This window comes from Callospermophilus lateralis, chromosome 6, assembly GCF_048772815.1.
Source record: "Callospermophilus lateralis isolate mCalLat2 chromosome 6, mCalLat2.hap1, whole genome shotgun sequence".
NCBI lineage: Eukaryota > Metazoa > Chordata > Mammalia > Rodentia > Sciuridae > Callospermophilus > Callospermophilus lateralis.
In genome coordinates, this window is record NC_135310.1 from 95,076,866 (window position 1) to 95,103,732 (window position 26,867).

The 26,867-nt window shown below is 31.4% G+C and overlaps 1 protein-coding gene across 1 annotated transcript in view; it reads left to right on the top strand.

Moving 5' to 3' along the window:
* The window catches only part of Eys (EGF-like photoreceptor maintenance factor), a 1,514,165-nt gene that overhangs the window by 520,728 nt on the left and 966,570 nt on the right, over positions 1–26,867 (top strand).

The window sequence follows — 26,867 nt, forward strand, 5'->3', positions numbered from 1 at the left end:
ATGGCAACTTGTTGGATGCAAAAAGGGCAGGAAGGTCTAGATTCTTGGTCAAAGTGTAAAAGAATTAATGAGAATTAAAATCATGATCTTTTATCAACAATTTGGTAAGTACTAGGATTATAGTTCAATGTAATTTACATTAATATACCCTTTTAAATAGAATTTATCTGAAGTAATTTTGCATGGCTATAATACAGTTAAAAGTATGGGTATATGAATAAGAAAATTAACTTTATCTGTTAAAAATTTTATTTTTTAAATATAATAAGTTTAGCTCTTTCTGTACACTTGTATGTGTTTAAATAAGAAAATCAGTGAAAAGTTTTTGTTTTAAAGTTAAGCAGAAATCAAAATCTGGAGTTAGCTATCTTAATATTAATTATTCCACAACATAAATACTATCCAAACATAAAGATAAAATTTATCAAGGAACTTACAAAAGGTAGAGATGCATTAGACCACTAAAAAAGCTGCATTGTTTAGCACAACAGTATAATGATGTGTATCTAACAAGAATGTATTCAAATTCAAGTCTCAATTTGTTATCTGAATTTTGTAGTGCTAGATTCATATGGGTTCCTATTCTGAGGACTCTAATACTGAGTTCTTTGCTGGTAGGAGTAAAGATCACTAGAAAAATGGGTGTAACACTGGCAAGCAAAAATGATAAGGAAGTAAAAGCATTTCCAGAGAACAATGCCGCAGTCTGGCTGCAGCAAAATAACGGGGAGGGCGGGGGGGGGGGGGGAGGGGGGGGCGGTTGTTGATGAGGAACTTGTGTAGATTGATACAGCAGGAGTGGGAGCCCTTTATTGTAGGACAGGAGGGGTATATATACATTACACACAGCTTATCTTAATTAACATAAACTAGATACAACAGTCAACCAATAAGGAATCTCCACACTTAATGGCTCCCTGGTGTTACTTCACAAACCACTCCCTCTGGCAAAATGCCAGGCGCCATCTTGACTTGTTTATAGACCTTAACAGAACAAGGGATCAAAAGATTAAAAAGTTACATGACCTGAAAAAGAACATTAAAGTGTCTTTTTTGAAGGATATTGGTGGTCTCAGGGAAAGTATCTTGGTAACAATTATTACATGCTCAAAAGTCTCAGCCTAAATTATTTTTTACATACTCATTATCTGCATATTTTATTGCATAAATAAGGAGCATTAACATTTTGCTATAAAATGCTATACCTCCTAAGATTTTTATTGCTTTTCTCTTCTGGGTTACTAAGATTTCTATTTAGGACTACATATATCCTATCAGCAAAGTCATACACCATGGTGTTAACATTGCTGTGGTCAATGCAGTTGATAGTGTTGAAATAAGAAATGACACATCAAGCTCAACATGAGTGTGAAACATTCTATGAAGCTGCTACTGCTGTACTATGTGTGTGTACGTGTGTTGAGGATAACACACCAAGCACTCTCCTCTTGCATGCTAGGCAAGCAATTTACCAATGAAATACATTTCAAGTTCCTGTGAAGCTTTTAATATAGCACTTGCTTTGATATTTTACATTTGATATTTTACATTTACCCTAATGCTTCAAGAGTTAATTTTTTTTTCTTTTCACGATTTGTATCTTTACATTACAAAATAAAGTGCCTACCATTGTTTAAAAATACTATTGGCTAATACGCTACCAGTGGCAAATTAAAGATTTTGTGATGTGTGTTTGTGTGACAATTAAAAAAAAACGTAATTAAATTATTGACTTTAATAAATAGGGTTTAATTTTTCTTACATAAGAACTCTGTAGGTAGACAGCAACCAAGGTTGGTACAAGCTTGACAGTAGCAGGCTGGGTTATGATTTCTTAGTATTTAATTCATATTTATAGTTTCAGGACTCAGAATTGCTGTTGCACTTTTAGTCATTATGTCTATACTCCAGTCAGGAAAAGGAAAAAGAGTGGTGTCAACTGCATTGACCCCTTCTCTCAGGAAATCCTTCCCAGAATACAAATAAAAGATTTCTGTTAATATTGTATTGACCAGAACTGCCTCACATGGGCATTTTTAGCTGTAGAAGAAGGTGAGGAATTAAAAATTTATATCTTGTAAAATTTACCACTGAATATAGTAAGGAAATATTTAATTATAAAGTATGTGTTACATTTAGTTTTATATTAAGTATGACCTATGCCTGCATGTTCAAAAGGAGGTTATTCTCCTCAAGAGAGTTCCATGTACTTGTTTTCCTCTACATGCTACTTTGACATCAAATTTGATCTTCTCTGTCATTCAAGGATACAGGAAGCTTTTTGTTATTCTCAGACACTTGTAGCATTTATTTTGTCTTAAGCTCTGCTGGAAGTCCTTCTTCCTTTCAGCCCCTAAAGCTCTAGGATTTTGTGAAAAGATGTTCAAGTCTATTCATTTCCCTTCTATTCTGTTTCCAGGAAGTCATGACAATGTAAGATTTTACTTAGAGAATCTTACATTTTAAGACGCAACTTTTGCATGCCTCTTTTATATTTGCCAAGATCACACATCCAATAGTGACAGAGCCAGATCCAAAATATGCATCCCTTTCTCTTCCAGTTTTATGTTTATCTTAATTTCACTTCACCTGAAAAGGTAAAATTTGTGAGAAATGAAATTAGTTTACATTGAAGCAAGAGGAAAGAACATTAAACAGAACAGTCAATGCATTGATAATTGGTAATCAAAGGAGATATTCACCCTTCCATTATTATAACAAAATACCTAAATTTTTTTAAAAATTACGAAGAGGAAAGCTTATTTTAGCTCAGAATTTTGAAAGTTTAAGACCATGGTTGGTTCACCTCATTGTTTTGGGACCTGTGTTGAGGCATTTCATTATGGTAGAAAGTATGTGAGCAAGTCATTTACCTCATGGTTGTTAGGAAGAAAAGATAGCAAGAAGAAGAGACCATGGGTCCACAATCCTTCAAGGACATGCCTCCAGTGACCTAAAATTTCCCATTCTACCCCTTCTCTTAAAGATTTACCCACCTTTCAATGTCATCAGGTTGTAGACCAAACCTTTAAACCATAGCAGCAAATGTAAGGAAAATTAAGCTTCACCGGTATCTATTAATTCATTTAATCTAGTTCTTAATCATTCTTTTATTAACTCTATACCCAGAAAGGATTTCATGATCCTTCCTATTCTAAATCAATAAACTTTCAGGAAGATCACATTATATATTAAGTGTGGACATATTATTATTAATGCAATAATGTTTGACTCTATGAATTACCTGTTGATGATTTGTGATAATCAAGACTATTTTAATTACCTGTTGATGCTTTGTGATAATCAAGACTGACATGGTTCCAAGTGTTATGATGATTTCTAGAAAGTGGAACTGGAGTTGACAATAAACTAACATGTACAAAATTGATTACTTAAAACTATTCTATGATTCATTTATCCATATTTTTATTAATAAAAGATATCACAGCATCCAAATTTCACACATAGTATTTTGAATGAATGTAGAGGTCATAAAAAACAGCAGTGACATATAATGAAAAGCTTAAGTTCTGTCATAAAAAAGAAAAATTAATTAATCATTTGATTCTTTGCTTTGAAGAATATTTCCTCATAAATTTAAGTCTTAATTTAATTTTGTATCTATTTAACAAAGATAAAAATATTTTAAAAATTGCCTTTAAAATAGAATAAATCATTATTTAGCAAAAAGTCTTTCTCAGTCAGACACGATTCTACTTATATGTTTATAAAATATAAAAAGTTTATGAATTGTGTTTCTGAACTTCAAACACATGTGGTAATTTCTATATACCTATATTTATATTAGCCCTTCTATGATTACTAGAAACTATAACACAAAAATGTTTAAGTACTTCCCAGATCTAGTAATATGAATTATAGTTCCATCTAGAAAATATAGAAATGCAAATAAATAGTTTTAAATAATGAAATTTAATTATTTTTTTCTAAAAGTTCCATATTTTTCTCAGTTATATTTCATACACACAAACACACATAAAATTGTAAGTAGTTATAATATTTTCTGTGTTTGAGATAACTAGGTTATCTTTTGATTACTTTATAGAGGCAAATATGCAAATTTCATGATAAATACAATAATCTTTTTAGATCATATGAAACATAGGTTATAGTTTAGTAAAATATAATCATTAATAATTGACTTTTGTCTTTGTGTTCTAATGATATAGTTTATCATGTTATTTCTATTGCCTAACATATGCCACCTGTCCTCCTTCAACTAGTATTTACCCTCTTACCTTCTGTAGGAAGTCTTAGGCTCTTAGGCTTCTTCTGTTATTTCCTTCCATAGCCATATTTTCTCTGTTGTGCTCATAATTATTTTAAGCAATTCCAATACAATTATCTCCCTATATGAAGACACTTCCCATCATTATCAAGTTCACCATTTTGTCTCTAAAGTCTATTAAAGTTTTTTCTACTCTGGTACAACTTTGTAGCTGAGTGTGTATTTTAATATGATATGTTAAAATAGAATAATTTTCTATTTTAATATCATGTATTAGAATAGAATATAAAAAGATTAAATAGAAAATAAAAGTAAGAGCTAGATAGGCTCAACCTCAAAATTACACATTTTGCAAATATAGAAATTTAAATAAAAAGTCATGCTTTTGGTTTGATAAATAAGTCCATAGTAAGAAATATTCAGCATTCTGGTAAATATTTGGCATTTGATTATATTTAGCTTCAGATCAATGGTGACAATGTCTTTTTATCAATAATAGCAGCATTATTAGCATAACAGTTACCATTTCTACTTCCTATTGTTATAGGCAGGAACAGCTTCAGAAATAGGCAGTTGAATTGTGCTTAACCACTTTTCTCTTCAATAACAGGATTCAAAATTTATTTTGATAACTCAGATGTACAAAAATATGTTATTTTCTAATAACAAGCTCAATAGCATGTATGGGTTCAATTTTATGTGATAGAAGGAAATGCCAATGTGAAAAGTTCATGTGAATTTCTCAAGATAAAATTTACTTACTTTAGATTTGGAATCAATTATCTTGCTGATTCAGAGACCTATCATTTTATTTTATTTTTATTTTTTTGACACAAAGGCAGAATACGTCATCCCTGGTATTTTGGTGTCAAGAATTGGTATTGGCTCCTGATCCCCATGGTATCCTCCATGTTTTTGCTGAGTTTATGGGGTATCCTCCTCATCTCAGATCTAAGTCCTTTTCATATGATTATTACCTTTTGTCCTTAGTAATCCACTATTTCTCTTCTCAAAGGCTGGAACTTAGCAATTGCTATGATTTGGATCTGGAAGCTCCCTTAAAGTCTTACGTGTCAAAGGCTTGGTCCTTAATGCAGCAATGTCCAGAAGTAGGACTATGGGGAAATTATTGGATCTTGACAGCTATAACTACCTCATTGGACTAATCTATTTGCTAAACTAGGGGAAGCAAAAACTTTAGGCAGATGGAGTATGTTTGGAAGAAGTAGGTCACTCAGGTAGGCTCTTGGGTATTACAGCTTGTCTCTAGCCCCTTCCTTTCTTTGTGTGCTTCCTGGCTGCCATGAGCTGAGTGTCTTTTCTCTGCAATGCCTTTCTGTGATTATGCTCTGCCTTACCTCAGGCCTAGAGCCACAGAGCTGGTTGATATGGACTGAAACCTTTGAAACCACAAACCAAAATAAAGTTCAGTAGTATATACTGTTATTGATTTATGTATTACTAAGTCCTCAAGAACTATATGGAACATGTATTATGTGGTAAGTATAAGCATTCCTTACCATATCTACTGGGAAATCCCAATCTAATTCACTGTAATCTATCTCTTAGACTACTTCTAAAGCTACCTGTGAGTTTCTCTGATTCTTCGATCAACACTTCAGTCAATTTCTCCACAAAGCATTCAGAGTTATGCATTAATAAAATGGAAAAAATAAGCAAAAAATATCCTGCTTTTTATTTTACTCCCTCCTAAAGCTACCACCCCATTTCAAGATTACTTCCTAAATAATAATCTTCCTTTAATAAATCCTGTTTTCTCACTCTCAACAATTTAATTTTCTTACAGTCTCTTTTAAATCCACTTCAAATGTTTGAACCCTCCACTCCAACAAGCCTGCTTTAAAAAAAATCAATCTGCATTGCTAAATTCAAATGGTTAAAATTTAGTCTTATTTTCTTTGATTGAATAATAGCATTTGGCACTATTAATCACTCTTTCTACTTAAAATAATTTCCTTGATTTCCTGACTATCTGCTCTTTCTCAGTCTGGATATTGTGGATTACCATGACAAATAACTCTTACTTATGAGAAATTTTAAAAATGCATGCACGCACACACACACACACACACACACACACACACACACACACACTGGAGGAAATGTTTTTAACGGTATTTCTAGATCACAGACCTCAAGGTAAACCTTGGCACTGCATGGCAATCTGGAAATTGTATTTATCTATAATTATGTTAGTTTTCCAGTACCTAAATAATATTTTTTTAAAGCCTATTAGTTTTAACTGCTTTTGTCTTTGTAAATCTTGATCAACCCTCTGTCTAGCCAATTTTTTTCTTATATCTCCAAAATAGTAAAAGTTATTAGAAAAGAACTTTTTCATCTTCATACTATCAACTACCAATCTATGTCTGTTTTTCTGTGTTCTTGTCAATGGCCAACCCATCTTCTTGAGTGGATTCTGTGCTTTATCACCTATTATTAAAGACTATTCATCCTGTAATTATTTTCTGTAGTATAATTTCTTTCCTCCATACTTTGTCTCTGCTTTTGACATATATTAATGTTTAACTCTTTCTCATTTGATTTTTCAGTTTTACCCTTCTTGCACATTTCTGTTAACCAACTTTCCTTTTCTGTCTTTTAAAAACAGAATTATCAAACTTTTTACCTACATTGATATCAATTTTTTCATGTCCTATTCTCTGGTTAATCCACTAACCATCATGCTTTTAATCCTAAGAGTAAAAGGATACTCTTCATTTTGGAAGTCACTGATTATCCCTACTTCCCTGAGATTGAAGGTAAATATAATTTCCTTCTCTTAGTCACATCATGCTTAATATCTCACATACTCCTGAAAATATACTTTCTAACTTTACCTCCATGTTTCCACAGTCACTGATTGCAGTATTGCTAATTTCTACCTGTAACAGACGCTATAACTGTTTAGAACTTTATTATTAGTCTCCCTTCTTTATATATGTATTGATTAAGAAATTGCATTTAGATTTTTGTTTAAATATCATATGCATTCTGATAATTCCAAAATTTCTTACATAAGTCTTGGCTTCTCTCCTGAACTCCCAATTTGTTTTATTAAATAACTGCTCAACATGTCCATTCTTATGTCCCTATTACATACATAGCAAACTAATCCCGTGCTGACAGTTTATCACAAGCATGTTCTACCACCCGGGATTGTCCATCTTAGTGAATTGTACCATTATTTCTTTAGTTTCTCATGCAAAATTATGGCGTCATTCTTGATTCTTTGCTCACATTTCATTATGCAGCCTTGCAGATATCCCACTGACCAAATCTCCGAAATATATTTTAATTCAATCACTTCTCACAATTTCCATTACAATCACCTTAGTGCAATAAACCATCATCTCATGCCTAAAATATAACATTTAAATTTGTCTTTATCTCAATTTCTTGTCAAAGGAAAATATATTACCCATCTAGCAACCAAAGTGCTCATTTTAAAATAAAAAGCAGATCACTTCACTCCCAAGTTGAGAATCTTTCACAGCTTCCTATAATGATCAAATGAAACATGTACTCCTCATACTCCTTAGTTTAACCTGCTAAATCTTGCATAATCTTGTCTCTAGTTGCCTCTCAGATTATATTTCGTGCCACATTCTCCGTGCCTCTCACTATTGCTTCCACTGATACATCTGAATGTGAATCACTACTTGCAGATATGGCCATGGTTTTCTACCCTATTCTATGGGTTTCTCTGAGAAAACTATTCATAATATACAAACAATAAGACTGAGTCACTCTCTCTACCTATTTTCTTTCCTCATGGCAATGATACTCTCTAATCATTATATTTACTTCTTTATTTCCTGGAGCTGAAATCTCTCTCTTTTGTTCACTGTTGTATCTTGGTGCCTAGGAAAGTACAGGCACACAAATCTTTTTACATGAAAGAATTTTTTACACTTCAAGTAATTTGACTTCTTAACTTTTGTATGTTAATATAAATAACTTCTTTGTGAAGTCCAAGTTATCTCTATTAAAATGCAAAGATTTGTACTTACAAGATTTTTTAAAATTTTCTTCCCATAATGCCATAAAGTAAATATATGTTTTCAATTTAATATCAAGAGAAAATAATAAACAACATACTCATTTCTAAAATGGTGAATTTTTTTGATTCTATGACAAACCAGAGAAGTATTTACAAGCCTGAAAATCAGGTTCTTTCTAAATCAAAATCATTATCTATTTGAATATATAATACCAACTCAAAATTCAAAGGTGTTCAATTTAATTTAATATTATGAAATAAAATTCTTTTATGCAATAAATTTAAATCTTTATATTACTCATTAACCTGTAATAAATCTTTCTAAAATGAAACCTATGGCAAATTAAGCCAAGTGACCTTATCATTACTGATTCTTTACATAATATATACCAATCTTAAAGACATTAATTTTTATATCCTACAAAATAAGATGCTAAAAATAATGACTTGAGATGAAGTACTATCTATTAAAAATACATCAATTATGAGTTTATTATCCACTTATGTTAGTTTTTAGAGTGGTAGCATTTATATGTCATAAATTTGACTATCTGATATTTTAGAGCAATTGGGCCTTGGGAAATTCTATAGACACACCATTAAAATATGATTTTTATCTGAAAATTGAGAAATACATACTATGTAAAAAAATATTAATCAAAATAACCCTTTAAACCAGTTAGTATCAAAATGTTTTATAGGACAATCAAATGTGTTAGGCACTGACACCTAGTCATTCTTTTTATTCCCAGGAGTAAGCAAAATATGAAGTACAGGAGTCTCAGAGAAAGTCAGTATGAATAATAAACTGTTATCTAAATCCCACCAGAATATTTTATGGCCACCAATCTCACCATTGTAAACAGATTTTAGTGCAAGAAAAGATATGTGTGTTCAAAGCACACTTCACTCCATGTAAAATGCACAAAGTTGTTTTGTTGGCAGATTGGGGTCAACTGTATGGCCTGTGTGGAGGGTGACCAGTCTACAGGGGCATTTCTGGAACGCAGGCCTTGACACTTTTTGCAATAGACATAGTAATCCATCTGGTGGCAAAGTCCATATCCTCTTGGCCATCTTAGATTCAGCTGCTTTGGGAATGAGCAGTTCTGAGTGAGTTTTGAGTGAGTTCAGAGTGAGCTCACCTCAGCTGCTTACTGACTCTCGGCTCCCCTCATGATCTTTTCCAATACTGTTGAAGCCATCTTACTCAAGCTCAAAATACAAGGATTTAATATCCCTAAGTTACCCTTCAAATTGTGAAAGTTGGAATGAAACTTATAAATATTCCAACCACCTGCTTCACCTGTAGATAATCCTGATTATATTATCCACTCCTTAAAGGTCACTGTGTAACCATGCTCTCCTTGTCCACAATATAGCCATTATAAGGCCTTTTCTATTGCTTTCATTATTCTCTCATCTCATCTTTCTTCAGCTTCATTGTTACTTCCTAAGATCTCCTATTAAGTACATTATTGTACAAAAGCCATCTTCTCAGATTTGGATTTTGGCAGAGTTCAAATGAAGACATGGGAATGAGGTACACAGAACCTAAGTGTGGTTATTTTCTATAAAAATCTTTGTCATGAGTATGTGACATGTTGGTATTAGAAGGACAGATGTTTTCTAACCTGGAGGTGAAGTAAAGAGAACCTGATGTGCTTACTCAAATTTTACTTCTTTTGATTAAGTGAATCTAACGTTACTTCACCTATGAAAACTAGAGAATGATACTGTAAATATGCAGCCTTCTAAAGTGCAGTACAAAACTGAGAAGAGAGACATATCTTTATGCTTGAGACTGAAGAATTCTTCTAGTCTCTAAATGACTGTTATCTGCAGCATAGCACCTATCCACACTGCCAGCATTTAATGTCAGTGTTCTGTGATTCTGCACAGTTGCTAGATTTAAACAAATCTTAAAGACATTTTAAAATCAAAGTATTGAAGCACTACAGGTAAGTCGATAGTGGCTTTTAATGAGATAAATAAATAAAAATACAATCCAAACATCTTTGAAGACCTTCATGGGTTCTTTCTATCTCATGACCAGAATAGGGTTTTGTTTTCTTTGAGTAATTGTGGGAAGAGCTAAGGGACAAAAAATCTTTATCTAACTGTGCTATTCCTCAAAATATGCAGTGAATATGTTGAGAATGAGGCACCTCCCAGACAATTTCCCAATTCAAATAAATGTTCAGTGCATTGCCTTGAGCCACTGAACCTCTTCAACTCACCTTACCCACCTCATGCAAGGGCAGATCTAAATCTGGGTTTATTCTGGTTTGAAGATCTGAGTAGCTGTCACAGTAAATGACTAGCAACTGTGAACTTCCTTAACCAGCAAACAAGAAAGGACCAATAAAAATGAGTTTCTGAGACAAAATTAGTGCCATATGTGTTGCTTTAAATAATTTAGAGTATACGAAATTTCAGTCTCTGTTATTTTCAGTCTGTAGCTTTTTTCCAGCAACTGATTTTAGAAGACAAAAATCCTGGAATATTCAAAAATACATTCACATTCTTCCACTTTCTCATTGTTCTAATTTTTATTTGAAGAGGACTCAAGACAAAGACATAAGGGTCAAGTTTTTCATTGTTTTATTGCATTATATTTCTATAAATAAGTAAATTATTATTATATACATCTTTATTTGTAACTGTAATACATATTATACTAATATATTTATTTATAAATCATATAAGGGTATTTTCAAATCAACACAATTAAGGTATAGAATATTCCCATTAATATGGTGAGTTTCATAATTATTCTTTCCAATCATACCTACCCAAAGCCAATCATTCTGATTTCTATCATTATAGATTAGATATACATTATCTTTTAGAATCATATTGTGTGATAATGCACTACATATTCTTTTCCTTCTCACTTATTTTTTCATGCTGTTGTGTGAATCACTAATTCATTATTTTTAATGCTATGTTATAAATATTATGTAAAGATAAACTAAGATGTGTTATATACTCCATTCTATGGTACTATAAATTATGTATTCATTTTCCCAATAATGTTCATTTTTTTCTGTTCACAGCTGGTATGACTAGAGCTGTCATGAATATTTGAAAGTCAACTTTATAGAAAAAGATTCTGAGTTCTTCCATGTAAATATCTAGTATTAGGATTGGATGATAAGTTTGGTGTATGTTTAAATTTATAAAGCTGTCAAATTCTTCTTAAAGAAGTTGTGCCATTTTCATTTTCATAGACATAATATGGGAATTTCAGGTGGTTAACATATACTCTAACACTTGAAAGCAGTTTGTTTTTTTATTTTAGACATTGTATCCTGGTACAAAATTACATATTCAATGATTGTAACTGTATTTTCTAAAAAATGAATAAGGATATGAAGCAATTTATATGCTTATTTGCCATGTATAGATCTTCCTTTGTGACGCTCTGTTCAAGATTTTGACCATGTTTTACTTTGGTCTTTGTCCAGTTGAGCTTCAGTAGTTCTTTACATTTTGAATACAGAAGGGTAGGTAGGTAAATAAATTGATGCATACATACTTAGAAGATAGGTAGAATTCCTTTATCAAAGAAAGTTTCTGTTAATGTTTTTTCCCAGTCTTTATATCGCCTATACTTTTTCTTAACTATACTTTTCTTCAATTTTTATCATGGTAAAATATGTATACCACAAAATTTTGTTTCTTAACAATTAAGCTTACAGTTCAGTGGTATTAAATGTATGTGAAATGTTTGCAACTATCAGCATTATTTATCTTCATAGCTTTTCATCTTGTACACCTGAAACTCTGTATGCATTTAATAACTCCCTACTCCCACCAACCTTAAGCAATAACTACTCTATTTTCTGTCGCTATGATTTTGTCCTACTCTAAGTACCCAACATAATTAGAACAATATAGTGTTTTTTTTAATCTTTATGACTGTCTTACTTCACTTAGCATAGTGCCCTCAGAGTTCAATCATGTTGTAGTATATGTCAAATTTTTCTTCTGTTTAGGACTGAATAATATTCTATTGCATGTATATACCATATGGTATGAATACATATACAAATATTTATCCATTAATCTGTCAATTAGCACTTGAGTTGCTTCCACATTGTATCTTTTATGAATAATAATGTTATTAAAATTAATATACAGCTCTATTTCTGAAGCTCTGCTCTCATTCTTTTTGGTGTATACTCACAAATGGAATTAAAGGATCAAAGTATAATTCTACTTTTAATTATTAGAACAACTTTACTGTTTTCCATAGCAGCTATATCCTTTTACACTCCCACCAATAGTACGAAAGAGGTCCACATTTTTCCCATTATTTATTTTTTTATTTTTATTTTTGTTGTTTTGTTTGAGATATTCCCATTGGTCTCAAACTCTTGGGCTCAAGTGGTTCTCCTCCTCAGCTTCCCCAAAGCTGGCACTATAGGCACTGCCAGTACACCTATCTGTTTCTTACAGCATTCACTGTGTGGCCCAACATTTGGTCTACCTTGGAAAAATGTCTCATGTACACTTGAAAAGAATGTGCATGCTTGTGCTTGGGGGTAAAGCATCCTGTATAGGCCTGTTAGATCTTGTTGATTTACTATGTTAGTTAAACTAACTAGTCGTTTTACTAGTTATGATTGTCATCTCTCCGGTTGTTCTATTGATTATTGAGAGGGGTACATTGAAGTCTCCATTATTGCAAAAACAGTCCAGTTCTTTTTTCAATCAGTTTGTGCTTCATATATTTTGATGGTCTCTCATCAGATGCATAAATCTTTATAATTTATATCGTATCATTCTATTAAACCTTTGTTAATATATAATGTTTTTGTTACTTAAATTCTTTATTTCAAGTACATTTTGTTTGATGTTATACAGTCACCCTTGCTCATTTTGGCTAATATTTGTGTGAATTCTATTTTTCCATCTTTTCAACTTTTTGTTTTTTTAGTCGGAAATCTATCTCAAATTTATCTCTTATGGATAGTGCATAGTGGGATCACACATTTGATTATACCAATTTCTGGGTTTTTTTTTTTGATGGGAGAATTGAATCTATTTACATATGAAGTAAATCATTGATCTGGAGATAATTTTTCCATTTTGCTGTTTGTGTTCTATATGTCTTATAGCTTTTTTTCCCGTCATTTACAGAGGGTTCTCTATTTCCATGGGTTCCATTCCATGACAAACAAGTATAGAGATATTTAAAAAGATAATGTATATGTACAAACTTTTTTTTCTCCTCATTATTCCCTAAACAGTAGAGTATGGCAACTATTCATATAGCATTTACATTGTATTAAATATTGTAAGTGATCTATATATGATTTAAAGAATGAAGGAGGATGCATGTGGGTTCCATGTAAACAGTACACCATTTAATAAAAGGCTTTTATGGTTTCAGTTTCTTGTGTTGGAAATTTGGTCCTCAGTGCAGTTGTGTTGAAAAATGGGACCCTTAGGAGATAACTGGGCCATGAGAATTCATCCCTTATAAATGCATTAATAGATGAACGGGTTATCATTCTAATGTGACTTTGCCATTAAAGTGAACTCTGTATGGCTTGTTTGCTCTGTAATACAGAAGATTCTGCTGCTAAAAGTACACTGCAGAAAGCTACTTCGGTTCAGTGTTCTTTCTCTTCTTCCTTCAGCAAACATTGTATTTTACAATTAGAGATTTCAAAATAAGTATACTTAATTGGAAAGTATAATACATTTCTTCCTTTAAAATGTAGTTTCTTAAATAGCTAAGATACTAGAGAATTATTATTCTCTGATTTCAATTGTGATTTTTTTAAAGTTATGATTTTTATCATTACTTAAAACAAACTTCATTTTATATTTAATATAACAGGTTTCTCTTTTTAACCTGTAACTCTGATTCAGCAAGGGACCTATGACTTTTGAGTTTAACTGGAAAAAAAAAGTCTTGTCCCCAATGGATGTGAACATTTGTTCATAATGTTTTAATCCATGCTCAGTAGTTTTTATTTGCTGTGACATTACTAAAAAGTGAATTAATCTCATCTCACACTTTCTTTAAGTTTTATCCTATTTAAACTGCAACACAATAACTTGGGTACTTTGGGTACAGTATGATGATACGGATACACATATGCATTATGGAATGATCAAAGCAGGATATTTAGCATCTCCATTACCTCAAACTTCTATCCTTTATTTTTGTTGTAATAACATTCAAATCCACTCCTCTAGCAGTCATGCTTTAAGGATTTTTTAATACATTGAAATAGAGGACACAGACAAAATTCTTGACTTCATGGAACTTTATGTTCATGGGAAGATACTAATAATCAACAAATAATTTAAATAATTATAAATTAAGGGAATGCTGAAAATAAAATGGAAATGATACTATAATAAGGTAGCTCTGGAATACTTTATTGTAAGACATAAGTTTGGTCAATATTCTGATCATATATATTGTAAATTTGGGTTTTTAAAATAGAATCTGATGAAGTTACATGAGATCACAGTCTTTCTGAAATCATTGGTTTTCTAATTAAATCTAATAAGGAAGTAACAAACATGAAGTTCACCATTAGGGTAAGTTTGTCTAGCTTTCCCAAGAATAAATATTTTGTGATATTCATTGGTTTTAAATAGCTTAGAACAGGGCTAGGGATGTGGCTCAAGCAGTAGTGTGCCCGCCTGGCATGCGTGCGGCCCAGGTTCGATCCTCAGCATCACATACAAACAAAGATGTTGTGTCCACCGAAAGCTAAAAAATAAATATTAAAAAGTTCTCTCTCTCTCTCTCTCTCTCTTTCAGAAAATGAATCGCTTAGAACAAATTCTCACTACTAAGCTAAGAAAATATATCTAATTTTTTGAGTACAAAGATTTTTGAATTTCTTCATGAATGTATTCCAAAATTCCAAACAGTTCTTGGCACATTAGGAGAGCTTGATAAGTATTTCAAAAACAAATAAATACTAACATCATAAAACTGAGGGTAAGTTTTTTTAAAAAATCTAAAAATTTATTTAAAATCGGATTATATATAGACACATTAATAGAGGCAGTCTTGAAAAAATTTTGATATATTTTCTTTGCATGTTATATATTATAAACAATCTGTGATATTACAGCTTTTTATAAAATCTACATGAGTATGTTAATTACCCACAGCGTTTTATTAAAGAAATAAAATCAAAATTAATGATTCTTTCAGTGAAGCTTGTCTAATGATGTCAGTTGTCTCATGAAAGTTCATTGTATAACAAATGTTAATTGGAGATAAAAGAACAAGAAATGTACACAAATAATTACAATTCACTTAGTCTGAGGGGTTTTTCAAAACTAGAATCTAATATTGTATGATTTCATAATAAGGACAGGGAATTTTTAGGGAGTCAAGCAAAAAGGAAATTTGTGTCACTTGCTTAAAATTCAGAGATCAAAATATCTTAATATTGAACTACATGTTATAATAATACAAAAAACATCTAAGAAAGAGCTCCTGCCATCAAAGATATGAAAGCCAGGCTAAAAAGACAAACATAGGGAACTCAGATTTCATTGACAACTGATCCTTGATGTTGGGCTTTATAGACCTGGACAGATTGCTGGTCTCCATTTATAACCTAACCTTACTGGTAAATTGGGTCAAGAAAAGAAGAATGAGAGGAATGGGAAAGTTGTGACATTTGGCATGGCAATGTTTAAAAGAAACAGTCATATGATATTATGACCTTCTGAGTCAGGTATTATTTCTAGCTTACAATTGAGGAAACAAGACAAATAAGTTTGATGTCAAAATTATGGTAAAGGATTCAGAGATTTGTATGGTAGAGGATTTGGAATTGAAATCTAGGTTTGGCATTATCTGAAGCATATAACTCCATCTTCAGAAACCTTACATAAAAACTAACAAACAAAAAGTATATACTCTTTCAAGTTTAATTATAATCATTATATATTTATATATAAAAATATTTATATATTTTTATAAATATATAAATCATTATATATTTAATGATTGTAATCATAATTATAAATCATTAGCAAATCAGTTATCTGAAGATGAAAATAGAACTCATGTTCCCTTTGCTATTTCTTTCTTTTTTAAATTTTTTATTTATTTTTATTTTTTTGTAGTGCTGAGGATTGAACCCAGGGCCTTGTGCATGCAAGGCAAGCGCTCTACTAACTGAGCAATATCCCCAGAGCTCCCTTTGATATTTCTATGCCTTTAATTAAATATCTAGATTTGATTGACTTTTATTGAATGATAGTTATATTCTAAACTAATTCATTCATAGTAAAGCCTACCTCTTTCCAAAATATAACCTGTTTTTAAAAGTTATTATGTACTTAATACCAAGAAAGTAAACTTATTTTATATTTATAGGCATATGTAGACATTTTTGGAAAATGAAGGTGACAGATTACCTATGCAACTATTAATGATGAACTGTTTCTCGTTTTTTATTTTAAAATCAATTCTCTTTCCTGTTTCTTTGCTTTTGATGTTAACAAGCTGCTCTTTTCTTTTGAAATAGAAAAATTAATATTTTCAGTACAGTACAGCCACTTTAAAAATGTATTATGTAACAACTTTGAAAGAATAACAAGTTTAATCTTCAAAGATATATTAAAATATAGATATAATAAATTATTATAAAATAAACCTATAAACATGATCTAATAACAAAATTCAATAGTGAAATCTAACATTGGAAAAATATAAGTAAGAATGGAAGAAAAAAAGAATCACAGGAATTACACCCTATTATAAGTCTTTTGAGCATGTCCAAATTCTATCAATAAAAGAAGGAAAATTCTATTGCCCTTAAATATTTCAAAGGTTGTTGAATAAATAATAAGCCACGGGGAAACATGACCTGTATTTGTATGTGAAGAGAAAAAAATGAGGAGATATTCATTTTCATATCTCTACTTTATAAAATGGCAATCAAATAACTTTGTTAGGTGAAAGAAATTCTAGGGTCTAAAGAAGAGGAGACATGCAAATTTTTGATGCTTCGAGGATGCAATTAATCAACTAGCGTAAGACTGTAACTAATAGTAATCTAAAAGAAAAAATAGTGAAGTTCCTTAAAGTTTCTACCTGATAAGTAAATTCTAAATATTCATGAGAGATTTGATTAAATATATAATCTCACCAGCCTGATGGCATGAATTGTCATGAGCATTCAAGGTGAATAACAAGATTTTGGCAGTTTGCTAAATGTAACATTTTAATAAAAGTAAGATTAAAATGCTGTAAAAAATGAACAAAAACCAAATTATCTTTTAGGGCTAAGCCATAATACCTCCATAACTTCATTTTACTGACTTATAACCTCCTCAAAATTAAGCTGTTACTGATTTTTAAAAATATTTGACTTATTTTTATCTCTTATCAGGAAAAGTCTTCATCATCTATCCCAGTCATAAACCTGTGAGCCATATATGATTCCAATATATCTCTCATTCCTATATTCAATTTGTCACTAAGGTGTGTTAATTTACAGATCAAACTTCAATTATTCTACTTCTCTCATTCCACTACTTTTATAGATTTGTGTAGTCTAGGTTATCATTATATTTTATTAAATCTTCAAATCAAAGTTCCTGATATCTTCTATATCATCATGCTACCTTTTACTTATCAGAGCCAAAATGAACAGATAGATTAATGAGGTAGAAAAAGATATACCATGCTAACACTAATACAAACAAAGTTTGTATTTTGGTAGAATTTGCATTCAGTCAAAAGATTGCATTGAATAATTTAAACATTTTCTCATTATCAATTCTGCCAATTCATGAGCACGGGGAATCTTTTCACCTATTTGTGATTCTTTCATTTTTTTTTTAATCAGTGTTTTATGGTTTTCAGGATAGTTATTTCATATCATTTGTTAAACTTACACCTAAGTATATTTTGTTAGTATTGTTGTTGCTATCATAATTGGGATTGTTTTTCTTAAATTCCAATTTTGGATGATATTTCATTAATATATAGAAATGCTACTGATTTGTGAATGTCAATTTTATATCCTGCAACTACACCAAATGTATTTGTTTTTTATCTGGTGTAATACTTAGGGTTTTCTGATGGTAGGTCACTTGGTGAAAAGAAGTAGCAAAAGTAAGCGTCCTTGTGTTATTGCTGATTTTAGAAGAAAATTTCCAAACTTTTTGCCATTGTTAACTATGATATTGAAATAAATTATCTTCATTATGTTAGGTACATTCCCTCTATACATAAATTGTTTATATTTTTTTAACCATGGATACATGTTGAATTTTGTCAAATGCTTTTTTCTGGATCTATTGATTTTATTTTTTCCTTCATTTTGTTAATGTGTTGCATCAAATTTATTGGTTTTTATATATTGTTCCATCCTTGCCTTCCAGAATAAAACCCACTTGATAATGGTATTTGTTCACATATTGAAAATCATTCCTTAAATTTGTATGGAAACTGAAAAGGCCTTTAATAACTAAAGCAGTATTAAACAAAAGGAGCAAAGATAGCAGTGTCATACTCCCTCATTAAAAAGCATATTTTAAAGGAATTTTAATAAAAACAGAATAATATTGGTACAGAAACAGACATGCCAACTGATGGAATAGGATACAAAGCTTAAAAATAGGTATACATTTATGGACGATTAATTTTCAAAACAGGTGCCAAGAACACTTTACAGGGAAAGGACACTTACTTCCATAAATGGTGTTGGACAAACTGGCTCTTCACATGTAGAAGAATAAAAATAAAATTTTATCTCACACAATGTACAAAAATCAATTCAAAAATAAATGAAATACTTAAATATAAAACCTGAAACTCTAAAACTACTGGAAGAAAACATAAGGGAAGTGCTCCACAACATTGATCTTGGCAATGGATTTTGGATATGATTTCAAAAGCACAAGTAACCTGTAAATAAATAAAGAAATAGATGACATCAAACAAAAAAAAATCTGCACATGAAAGGAAACAAAATAAAAATTGAAGAAATAGTTCACAGAACAGAAGAAAATATTTGCAGACCACACAACTGATAAGGGGTTCTTTGTAACAAAAATATTTAATAAACTCAAAAGTGATTTGTGTATACACATAAAATACACATATAAATGTATATGTATTTATATGTGTGGTCATGTATATCTAATATGTATACATAATAAAATCAAACAAGCAAATTAAAGTGGGAAAAAACTGAAATAATAATTCTAAAAGAAGACATACCAATAGTTAACATATACATTAAAAAATGCTCAAAATCACTAATCATTGTGGAAATGCAACTTAAAACCACAACCAAATATTACCTTACATCTGTCAGAATGGCTTTTATAAAAAAAAAAGAAGAAAGGCTATAAGCATTGCTCAAGGACATGAAAAAATTCTTTTTTTAATAAATAATTTTTGGTGATAAACACAGAACCCAGAGCCTCACACATGCTAAGCAAGTATTCTACCACTGCTTGTACATTCTCAGCTTCAAGAAGAGGACTCTTATACATTGTTGAATAGAAAATAAATAAATTCATCAACTATGGAAATGTCCTATGAAAAAACTCAAAGTACCACACGATTCAATAATACTACTACTGAGCACATGTTCAAAAGAATTGAAATAAATATGTTGAAAACATACCTGATACTAAGAGTACATTGCAGCATTATTCATAAAAAGCCAAGATATGGAATAAATCTATATATTCATCAAAAGAAAAATGGATAAAGTTAATGTAGTATATATACAAAATCCATTCATTCTTAAATATAAAAATAAATAAATCCTGTTATTTGCCATAACATGGATAAATCTGGAGGGACTTATGAAAAGTGAAATAAGAACAGAAAAACAAATACACATGATTTCACTTATGGAATGTAATAAATTGATTTGGGAATAGAGAGTAGAACAATGGTTACCAGAGATTAGAGGTATGAAAGGGAAAGGAAAAGGGAGACGTTCACCAAAAAGTACAAAAATGCATATTTACAGGTTCTTGGTGGAAAGATTTTAGGAGACGCTAGTCAACTCAGTATTGTTTACTACTATCTGGCCAAAATTCATGTCTTTCCATGTGTAATATAAATTTACTTAATCCATCAAATCCCAATATTCCATTCCATTCCATCATAAACTAAAAATTCACAACTTCATCCAAATATTGTTAACTCAAAAGGACCCAAATATCATCTATACCAGATATGAGTGAGACTTTGGATGTGATTCATCTTGGATAAAATTCCTTCTCCATTTGTGAATCTTTGAAAATAGAACACAAGTTACCTACTTCCAACATATTATGGTAGGTAGGAACACTAAGGTGAGGTGGGCATAAGTTCCATGTCCCCATTCTGAATAGGAAGCATTTTATTTAATAAAAGAATCACTGGCCTCTGGGAAGTAAGAAACATAACTGGGAAAAGTCCATAGTTGTCAGGCATCTTGGGCTTTGTTATCACTCCACTCATCTCTCCTGTTGATGGCCCCATTTTCTTGTATCTCATTTTTTTTTTTTTAGTTATACATGTACACTATCTTTATTTTATTTATATTTATGTGGTGCTGAGGATTAAACCTAGGTCTCATACGTGAGAGGTGAGCGCTCTATCGCTGAGCCACAACCCCAGCCCCTCTATCTCATTCTTGATGGATCACTTTGTATTATTTCCCGAGCTTCAGGAGTTTTCTATTGAGAAAGTTGTTGCTTGCTACTGTATGCTGGAGTATTGGCCCATGTTTTTGTCTAGGAGTGGAATACTCTCTGATCTCTGATTCACTTTAATTTGACCTTTCTGCAGGGTAAGAGATAAGGTGCTAATCTCATTCTTTTACATATGAATAATCAATTATCCCAGTACCATTTCCACCAAAAACCTGTAAATATGCATTTTTGTACTTTTTGATATTTTCTTCAATGTATGTTTTTGACTCCTTTGTCAATGATCCCAGTATGTGTGTGAGTTTATTTCCATGTCTTATATTCTGTACCACTGGTCTGTGTATCTGTTTTTATGTTAGTATCATGTTGTTTATGTTACTATAACTCTGAGGCAAAATTTGAAATCAGGTATTAAGAATTGCTGTTTTGATTTAGAATCAATTTGACTACTCTGAGTCTTTTGTTCTTCCAATAAATTGTAGGAGTTTTTTTTTTTTATAGTTCTGTGAAGAATGTTGTTAGAATTTTGATGGGGATGATTTATTTTTGAGGTAGTGTAGCCATTTTGACAATATTAATTCTGCCTATCCATGAACATGAGAGTTCTTTCCACCTTTTCATATCTTCTTCATTCTTTAATGTTCTATAATTTTAATTGAAGAGGCTATCCCCTCCTTTGTTAGTTTTATTACTAGGGATATTGTTGGTGCTGGTGGTGGTGATGGTAGTGTTGCTTTGTTTTTGAGGCTATAGCAAAGGATATTTCATTCTCAGCAGATTCTTCATTGGTATAAAAAAAGTTATTGATTTTGGTATGTTGTTTTTGTACCCTGATACTTTGCTAAATTTGTTTATTATCTTTTGAAGTTGTATGGTAGTGCTTTCTGAATATTCTAAGTAAAGGATCATATCATCTGCAAACAGGTGTAATTTGATTTATTTCCTATGTTTATCCCTTTTATTTATTTCCCTTATCTAATTTCTCTGGCTAAAATTTCTAGTACTATATTGAATAGAAGTGATGAAAGTGGACATCCTTGCTCATTCCAGAATTTAAAGGAAATTCTTTCAGTATTTCCCCATTCACTAAAATGCTGACTTGGGGTTTATAACATTAAGCCTTTATAATGTCAAGATAGGTTTCTTCCATCCCTAGCCTCTTCAGTATTTTAACCATGAATGGGTGTGAATTTTGTCAAAGGCTTTCTCTGAATCTATCAAGATGATCATGTATTTTTTGTGCTTAATTCTATTTAGGTCATGTATTAATTTATTGGTTTTAGTATATTAAACCACCCTTGTATACCTGGAATAAAACCAAATTGTTCATAATGCGCAATTTTATTAATATGTTGTTGAATATAATTTGCTACATTTAAAGGATTTTTACATCTAAATTCACCAGGAATTTGGTCTGTAGTTTTTTTTTTTCTTAATGTTTTCTTATTTGTTTTTAGTATGAGAGTGATACTGGTTTCATAGAATAAATGTGTAAATATTTCATACCTTTTATACCATAATTAGAAAAACATTGACTAGTAGAATTCAGCTGAGAATCAATCTGTTGCTGGATTTTTCTTTGCTGAAAAACTTTTATTGCTGCTTCTATCTCATTGCTAGACATTGGTCTGTTTATATTTTCTATGTTCTCTTTATTTTGATTTTTGATGATCATATGTGTATTCATTTCTTCTAGGTTTTCCAATTTATTATACTTTAAGTTTTCAAAATTGTCCTAATTTTTCTCAGCATTTCTGTGATGTCTATAGTGATTACTTCTTTTTCATCTTTAATTTTATTAATTTGGGTATGCTTTCTTTTTCTTTTGGTTAGTTTGGCTGAGGACTTATCAATCTTGTTTAATTTTCAAAGAACCAATTCTTCATTTTATTGACCCTTTGCATTTTTTTAATTCTTAATTTTATTGATTTTAATTTAATTATTTTCTTTCTTCTACTGGCTTGGGGATTCAATTGTTTTTGTTTTTCTGAAGAACAGAGATGCATCATTAGGTTATTTGTAATCTTTCTGATTTTCCTATGTATGCACTCCTAGCTATAAAGTTTCCTCTGAGCTCTCCCTTCATAGTGTCCCAGATGTTCTGGTATGTTGTGTTTATGTTTTCATTTATTCTATGAATTTTTAAAATGTTTCCCCTGACTCTTACATTGTCCATTCATTCCAGAGTGATTGTTTAATTTTATATAATTTTTGTAGAGATTTTTGGTGCTGAATTCTAATTTCATTCTATTCTATTTTAAATAAAATGCAAGAAATTATACCATAGTTTTCTTGTTTTTGCTAAGAGTTGTTCTGTGACCTAAAATATGGTCTATTTGGGGAAAAATGTGACATGAGTCTCTCAAAGACTCATGTAACTCATTGTTGGATGAAATATTCTATAGATGCCTCTTCCTTTAATTTATAATGATTTTTAGGTCTACAGAATTTTTACTGAGTTAATGTCTGGATTATTTATTTGTAAGAGAGGTATATTGAAATCCCCAGTATTATGGTACTGAGGTCTGAGACGTATTTGAGCAGTGCATGTTTTAGTTAATTAGGTGCACCATTGTTTGGGGCATAATTATTTACTATCATTGTATCTTGATAAATTAGAAGCAATTATGACTAAATTGTTCTTAAATGTGAACTGATATGTTTTTGAGGCTTGTAAAATTTTACACTGTACTATATGTTAAACATTTTAATTGTAATATATTGCAAAAAACTGGGTTTTTTTTTGAGATTGTCTATTTGATATTCTGAAAAACTTCTGTATCTGGATATCTATCTTATTGTCAAGATTGGGAAAAAATTATTCTATTATTATCTAAAGAGTATATTCATCACATTATGCTGCATGTTATAACACTCTTCAAATCCAATAATTCTTAAAGTTGGTCTCTTATTTTTTTTCCAGAGGTCTTGTATATTCTTGTTATGGTTACTTATTTTCTTCTCTTTAATACTGTCTCAATATTCAAGGGTGGCCGCTTTGTTTCCAAGCTGGGAGATTCTGTCTTCATCATGTTCTACTCTTTAAGAAAGACTATCAACTTAATGTTATTTGTTTTATTATGTATTTTATTTTCAATATTTCTGTTTGTTTCTTTTTCAATATCTCTTTTTGCTTTTTGAGTTTCTCATTCATTTTTGTGTGCTGACTTCCTTAATTCATTAATTTTTATCAGGTATTCCCTTGGAATTCATTGATCATTCTAATAATCATTATTTTTTATTCTTTACCTGCTATTTCATTCACTTCAATGTCTTTGGAATCAATTTCTGGTGAATTATGAACTTGAGGAGACAACATGTTACCATTTCTTTCATATTGTATTTATTTCTATATTGGATTTTATGCATAAGTTGGATAGCTTTCTGTTTCACTTCTAAGTGTGGGCCTTTTTAGGGTGCAGACTTCTCTTGTCAACATGTCCTAAAGTAATCTAGGAGATTGAGATTGATACCACTTATAGGTGTGGAATTCACAGACTTTATGTTAATTTTTAGTGTTTGTGAGTGGAATCTGAACCTCCCCCCCCAGCCATTCCTATTTGGACCCTGGTCATTAATTTGGAGTTCTTGTCTCTTATATTTTTTTTTGTATTAAAGTATCATTGAAGTATGAGTGTGGTTAGTTTGTGTATGGAGTAAATTGCAGTGTCTCTTGGCTGGGTTTAGTACAGTAGCAGTCTCTTCCTGTGAAATTTTGGTGTCACTGTTGATTCCTACAACTTCACAGAAAAAGGAAAATGATGAGTAAAGTGAACAATATAAAGAATTAAAATAAATATCCAGTACTCATAATAACATCTACGACACTAAAATTAGCACAAACCCAAGAATGGTGGGTTCAGCAATTGTCACTACAATAAGTAGCCATGAATTGATTTTTAATTAAACAGCAGGTATCAACTATGTCATCTATACTACAAATAACTGCAGCAACATGAATGGTGAGGGAAAGAGTGAAATAAATCAAATGTTTCTAGGAAATAGTAAAAATAAAATTATTTAAAAGAATCTGTGATGGGAAGGTAAAAATCAGTTTAGAATGTTCAAAATGAGAACAGAGACCATGCAGAAGACACGTAGCAAGTGATGGCTATAATGGAGAACAAAAATAGAAAAAAAAAAAAAAAACGAGGGAAAGAGAGAACAAGAGAATATGACTATTATCAGGAGAAAAAGAGAAATTAACAAAAATAAAACAAAAGCAACAACAACAACAAAAAAAACCCAGCCCTCAAAAGATAAGTAAAAATAGCTATCTTTTAAAAAATGCTAAAAATGTGGGAATCAAGAACCAATCAGCACAGCCAGCATGTCAAAGAAGAAAAACAGAAAAAAAAAAGTTAATAAAAAATAGAAGAATTTTCCATTGCAATTTGTTGCAATTTTCAACAAGCAAGGATGGTCACTGCCTATGCCCAATTGTTCTTCTTTCCATTTCTTCTTGGATTATGTACCAAGAAAGAGAGAGGAAGAAATGGCTGGAGGTTATTTACCCCTTCCTCTTCTTTGGTTGCTCAACAAGTAGCCAGCTGGAGTGGCCTAAAACTGAAGCTGGTTGAAAAAGCTCTCAGCTTCCCTTCTCACAAGTATAAGGAAGGATGGAATGGGAAGTACTGTTAATATGAATTTTGTCTAGACAAACTAGATCAATAAATACCCAGGGGTAGTATCTGCTCTGAAGACATTAGACCCACACCCACATACTCTCAGGGCCAAGCAGCTGCTGATTTCTGCTGAGACTATGAATCTCAGGAGCATCCCAAGAATTCTACTCATCAGGGAGGGGAGTCAACCCTCCACAGGTCTCACACACTGCTGCAAATGAATATGGCGTATGCAGGCTTAATCCCTAAGTGGAAGCATACCCACCTGTTCCATTTCCCCAACCCTCTTTAGATGGTCATGTGAGCCTTCAGACTCAAAGTGAAGTTCACTCCCTTCCATATTTCTGACTTGATTCCTCCTGGGTGCAATTGTATGCTAAGTACATCCTAGGTCACATGTTAGGTATTTACTGGGACAGCAAGACAATATTTTCTCCCACACCAGCAAGCTAAAGTATGGCCTCCTCAAGATGAAACTAGCCTGTCACTCTGCTTGCCTGTTGAGAAACTCATAGTCACTTTTAGTCACCAAGTCACTGTGTGGCCTCTAGATCAGCCAAGTTCGGTCTGCTTTTCTGATCTACAGGTTTTCCTATGCCAAATTTTTTGCTGGGTTTCTCTTTCTTTTTCTCTCTAGTGAACTAGTGTCACTGCCACTGCAACAGCTGGCTTTGTTCCAATGCATTCTTTCTATTCTTTGTTCAATGAATCCAAATTTCTGAGTCTGTAAGAGACTCTGACTCTCTGTTACTGAATTCCATTGAATTCCATCTTTCATCCACCTCTATTATTATCCGTATTCCCACTACTTGAATCCCCAGCCATGGAGCAATTGGAAAGAAAATGTAGCCTTCCTCTAAGTAACCACCTTGAATCTCTCATTAACAGTTTTTCTTTCTTATTTAATCACCAGCATTAAATAGAGTTCCTAGAAAAGATGAAGTTGCTAAAAGAATGAATTAATGCTTTAGACTAAATTGATATAGTTGGGAGAGTCTGCCTAATATGTTTGTCTACAAATGTGAAGGTCAGCTATAAGAAAATATAATTTTAGGTCACCATCAAAATGTTTTAACATACGCTTTTATTTATAAATGAGATGTCCTTCATTGAGAATGAAATGTTTACCAGACACTTAGTGATTTAATTACTTATGATGTGACATGTGATTTAAAACCTAAACTCTCTACTACTCACAATTGTGCATTGAAGACATAATCTGCATTTTCACGTAAAAAATAGGCTCAATGATAAGGAAAATTCTGGGAATGACTTCACAGAAACATCATTTTAGTATAACCTCCTA